This window comes from Drosophila mauritiana, chromosome 3R (genome assembly GCF_004382145.1).
Source record: "Drosophila mauritiana strain mau12 chromosome 3R, ASM438214v1, whole genome shotgun sequence".
Lineage (NCBI taxonomy): Eukaryota > Metazoa > Arthropoda > Insecta > Diptera > Drosophilidae > Drosophila > Drosophila mauritiana.
The window spans coordinates 13,146,990-13,152,369 of record NC_046670.1 but is presented as its reverse complement, the minus strand read 5'-3'; the positions used below and the strand labels follow the sequence as shown (position 1 = coordinate 13,152,369).

The 5,380-nt window shown below is 43.8% G+C and overlaps 2 non-coding genes across 2 annotated transcripts; one reads left to right on the top strand and one right to left on the bottom strand.

Annotated features, from left to right (window-relative positions):
- The first annotated feature begins 2,423 nt into the window (after positions 1 to 2,423).
- Positions 2,424 to 2,496, top strand: Trnaf-gaa. The gene has a single exon. It is a non-coding gene; the product is annotated as a tRNA-Phe (tRNA).
- Positions 2,497 to 2,655: 159 nt separating this feature from the next.
- On the bottom strand, positions 2,656 to 2,728 carry Trnaf-gaa. The gene has a single exon. It is a non-coding gene; the product is annotated as a tRNA-Phe (tRNA).
- Positions 2,729 to 5,380: the final 2,652 nt, after the last annotated feature.

Here is a 5,380-nt window from a genome sequence, read left to right as displayed (position 1 = left end):
GGTTTATATTAAAAACTGATTGGTGTGGTAAACATATGAAGAATAACCACTATTTTGTATATGAAAAGTTATTTACGCAATTGGAGTAAATGATTAGTTTCCTTACAACTTATCTTATGTGAATAAAAACAAATAAATAAATTCGCAAGTAAGCCAATAAATTAAGCCTAGGAAATAGGTTAGCTTCCTGGAAACTTTGAATACAATGATGCAAAAACCTCATTTCCAGACATCAATAATCACTCTATAGGGGACTCACCTATTCCCATTCCCCTACATCGTTCCAACCAATCGATTATCTAACATGGTTCAGAATCCATATCAACGGCGATCGCGCGCTTAAAACAAATTGGGTATATCATCATTTTATTTATAGCCATCAATTACCATTTATGCATTTCCAATTAGCCTGGTAGTAGGTGCTGGGCCAGCTCCACAAAGACTGGGGACTCCGCCCAGTTGGGCACAAATGCAACATTCACACGTGCAACAAAAGCCGCAGCAACAACAGCAACAGCAACGGCTGCAACTATGAAAGCATTTTCCAATTCCGATGCATGACATTAGATGCTCTCCCATACACGAAGTTACATATGCATGAAAAGAATCCCAACTGGTAATGAAAATAAAGTGCACGTCGCATGCGGTAATAATAACAATAAAATAAAATAACAAATTACACGCAACACTGCCTCGGCCTGGGAGTCTTGACTTGGTCCGACTGCACTGAAAGAAATCAGAGCAGTATATGGTTCTTAGCGGACATATAACAAATCCAAAGATAGAGATAGAATCTCAACAAAGTTTTTTAATTGGGGTATTAGGGGATGATCGCTTCATATATAATAATAAATAGAATTGATCATTTTCAATGATTATTTAGTCATAGAACCTTGCTCAGTAATATTCCTATTTCAAAATAACTACCTTTCTCCGAGTGATGTCGACTTCAATTTGAGTTCGACTTGAGGTTTGGGACTTGGCCAGGCGAGCGATAATTACGGAGACACGGCAACAAAGGCAATCGAGCCGACGGACGACTCACTGAAAACTTGGCAGAAGGAGGAGCCGCTGGTGCTGAGAATCGTGTGTCCCCATTTCGAAGAAAGAGCCAGGGAAAGCGGGTTTGGCATCGCAATCGGGAAGGGAAGCACTTAACCTGGGGCATAGAAAGCTAAAGCTGCTGTTGCCGTGGCCAAGAAAATAAAACCCACAACCAAAAACTAAATAAAAACGAAACCCACAAGAGGTTACAGCCAAGGGCAGGGGCTGCCCGCGAAGCTCCAACTTACAAATTGGCTAAGAGAGCGCCGCTCTCTTCTGGCCAGCTCTCTTGGTTCTAAAGAGCCAGGTGAAATGTGGCCAACAGCACGAGCACACACACACACACGACGCAGATGGCAAACAAAAGCGCACACACACTGGCAAAGCCATGGCATATAGCTTAGTTGTGCAGCTCAGACAATCTGGGTCACATTTTGCCATTGAACCGGTGACGTCACGGCGGGGCAACGACCGCAAAGCACGACCAGCTACAGCAACAACAATAATATCTAGCTACAACAACGACAAAAAAAACAACAACAACAAGCACAAGATATCCAAGCAACCATTGGAAAGCGTGCAGGCAAACATTTTTACAACGACAACTTGGTGCTTGGAGCCCAGCTTCATTTCTGGTTTTCTCCGCTGGCTGATTTGTTGCCCAGCCAGCAATGTTGCGACTGTGTGAGTGTGTGTGTGTGTGTGCGAGTGTGGGACACCATGCAAACACCCCCACTCCTCCCAACGGGCCCCGTCCAGGTGCCACGCCTCCCCCGCCCACAATAGTTCATTAGACGCCATGTGCCATCGTGGCGGAACCAACATGATTTGGCCGCAGACGAAGGAGCAGCAGCAGCACAGACACTGCGAGAAATAAGGGCATGGTTAAGAGATTCATTGCAGATTGCTGGATTTGGAAGCAAATTGATTAATATTTTTAAATAACAGATCATTTCCTTATAAGCAAGTATTGATATTGATGTACGAATAACTAAGCTCTGCAATGATTTGATTTATATGAAAAAAAAATGCAGAGGGGACTAATAATTTTTGTGTACTCAAGGGAAACTTTCATCTAACTCCAACAACCCGCCTTTTGCATTCGAAATGCATTCGACTTGGATGCCTTTGGGCGCAGGCGCTGAAGCTCTTTGCCCCCGGAGCAAGCCCCATTTTACGGGAGTTCTGCACGGCGGACCCCGGGCAAAAGGTTCTATTTTAATGTGCCCGCGATTAGATAAGCCCCTCAGCAACAGCAGCAGAAATACGACAGCAACAGCAGCTACAAAATGCAGCAGCAACAGCGACACGAGCCAGGAAAAAGGGACAGAACGTAGCGGAGGCAACTAAACAACTTTTAGCGACACGCCTAACACGTCGCCGAAATAGCTCAGTTGGGAGAGCGTTAGACTGAAGATCTAAAGGTCCCCGGTTCAATCCCGGGTTTCGGCAACAGGAAACTTTTTATTTTTTATTATTTTTATTATTACAGCATAAATTTTCAATTTAAAAATTTGATTTAAAAAATTTATTTGTTCTTTTTTTTGTCAAGAATATATTTTTCTTAAAGAGTCGAAGTTCTTAAAAGTAAAAAAAAGCAAAAATGTGAATTGCCGAAACCCGGGATTGAACCGGGGACCTTTAGATCTTCAGTCTAACGCTCTCCCAACTGAGCTATTTCGGCTCCATGACGATGGGGGCCCCAAGTGTCGTGTAGTCCGGCATGCTATGCTCTGTCTCTTTTCCCCACTTCTAATGGGGAGACTACAAAACAAACAAACTAACGCCCGCATGATATTACAAATATTCAGTAGATTTAAGATCAATGTGTTTTAAGTCTTAAAATATTTATGAGCCATTCTAAATATTTAAAATACTAAAGAGTATATGATAATACGATTCATACACGATAAATATTTAAATATGACTAAGAGCGCATTTCCAAATGTCCCCCAAGACCATTGAAATGCATTTAAGTGCCTTTTAAATGTGGGATTTGGCCTTGTCTACGTGGACCTCGTAGGGTCATTCATGTCCAGTGGCATGTGGCTGTCAATCAAGCGGTGTTCACAAAATTAAACTAAGCCGGCGCAGCCAATGTACTGACCTGGCCAGCGGGACAATAGATGGCATGATGGTCAGGATGGCCAGGATGAAAGGTGCGGATTAAGCTGCACGATGGGCACAACGACTCAATCAAACAGCAGGATGAGCGGCACAAGGTCGGGGAAAAGTGAAAAGGGAAAATGCAAATCGCATTATTAACGCAGCCATTGACACATTGGACCTTGGCCAGGAAACACAGACAACTGAAGACCATTGTCCAGTTGACGGATACGGTCCATTCCCGTACGAAATAAAGCAAAAGTGTGACGAATGCGCCGTTGACAACAATTAGAATATAGAAAAGGTGATCACCAGGTTGGAACACCTTCAAGTGGACAAGCGACTTAAAACCCGGGAGCAGCCGTGGGGGCGTGATGATAGATTCATCCAGGCAGCTGCAAGCCACAAACTAACATGCAAAGGATCTCGGCCGGATCTGGTATTGAATCCAATCTCGATCCGGCGGTGTCCAACAACAGCTGCCAAGTGGAGGACGCGTGCTAGGCCATTACCACAAAAGACATTGACTCGCACTGAAAGGGAATCGGGTGGAGTGAAAGAGATTGCCCCGACTACGCCCCAGAATATCGCATATCCGTTTGGTATAAAAAACCAAATGCTCCATGGCAACTGGCACGAACCACATGGCGCCCTCGGTGTCTTTTGCATACAATAAAAAAGGAAAACCCTAAGAAAAAACTGAGAGGCTCGGGTTTTTTCTACAATTTCATTGTTATTTTTTTTTTATTGAAAGTGAAAGATGGCAAGAGGCACCCTCAAATTGCAGCAGCCAGGAAGTGTGGCAGCCGCGAAAAAAACCTCAAACCAAGAACAAGAGAGCCAAAAAAAAGTGAAAAGATCCTGTGGTCGGGGTGCCGATTGTCTATGGCGTAGGCTCAGGTTTTTTATGCGGCTGCCTATCAAGGAAATCATTCGCCTCTGCCTTTGTTGCCCTCGCTCACTGAGAGAAATGGCGGAGGACATGGAATTCACTTAATTAAAACTAGACTTGTTACATACATTTTTTAAATATTAGCTGCTATTGGTATAAAACTTCTTTGAAAATAGATTTTAAAACAAATACTATATACAATCAATCAAATATAAATAGTTCAAAAACAATTACTTTATAAAATTGTACTTCATATATTTCATCTGCTATATAGAATGTTTCTCTCAGTGCACACTCAGATAAAACAGCAGCGTATGATGATGTTTTGGTCCTCATTTTTGCCGCGTATGCTAAGCCAGTTCCATTGAGGGTGCGTCTGCAGGGCACTCCACTCTCGTTTTCGTTTTGAAAACCGGGGACGGGCGAACTTAGTCCTATTCCGAAGCCGAGAGCCTCGAGCAGATGCGCTTAGAATTTAGAAATATGCAAACTTGTATCAGGTCCGCAGCGATTGGGGAGCGTGGAAGGCGTCTGGCGAGCTGCGGAATGGAGCTCCCCGCGTACCCGCACACACATTACATGCGATGTCTGATTTCTGTAAGGGTTGCCCGCTAAGCACAGCGACTAAGTTGCCGTAAGGGGTGACATGTAAATTTTTGGTAGATTTGTAGTACAAATTCCTGTAAAAGGTACTAGGCTAGCAGCCATCGGCAGACCAGCATCATTGTACGTCGACTTACAGAGGCCCCAGCAATCTCGGCAATCGCAGTGTGGGGGGGCCTGGAATGGCAACAACCCCCGTGACGCTCGTTTACACTATGTAGCAATCTGATTTTTCGTTACAAAGTACTCACTCACCTACACATCGATAAAAAAAAGCTCTCAAGGGGTGGCAGCTACAGTGGGGCAAGAACGAAATACTTTCTTGCAATTAAATGACTTTGAATTCATTTAGGAAATATTACAAAATTAACTCCAAACAAGATTATTTATTTTATGATTCTCTTTTTATCAGCTTTCTTTATATAATGAAATATTTGTTATGTCTCCAATCCACTGTGCCTCAATGCGCAGCGAGAATCCTGCCCACTCGACATTCCCAGCACTTTCTCTCCACTCTCTCGACGTCTGCGCATATGGCGTGTCCTTCGGTGGGGAATTTATCCTTTGGAATTTATTCACCTACTAGGCGATGCTGCTTGCCCGCTACCAGAATCTACAATATTTCTTTTTCTCCATCGGAATGCGACGCCCACGCAAATGTTAATTTAGGCGCCAAGTTTGCCACTGCGGCGTGTGCATTGATAATATATGCAGACGCTCCCTCACGTGGCAGGA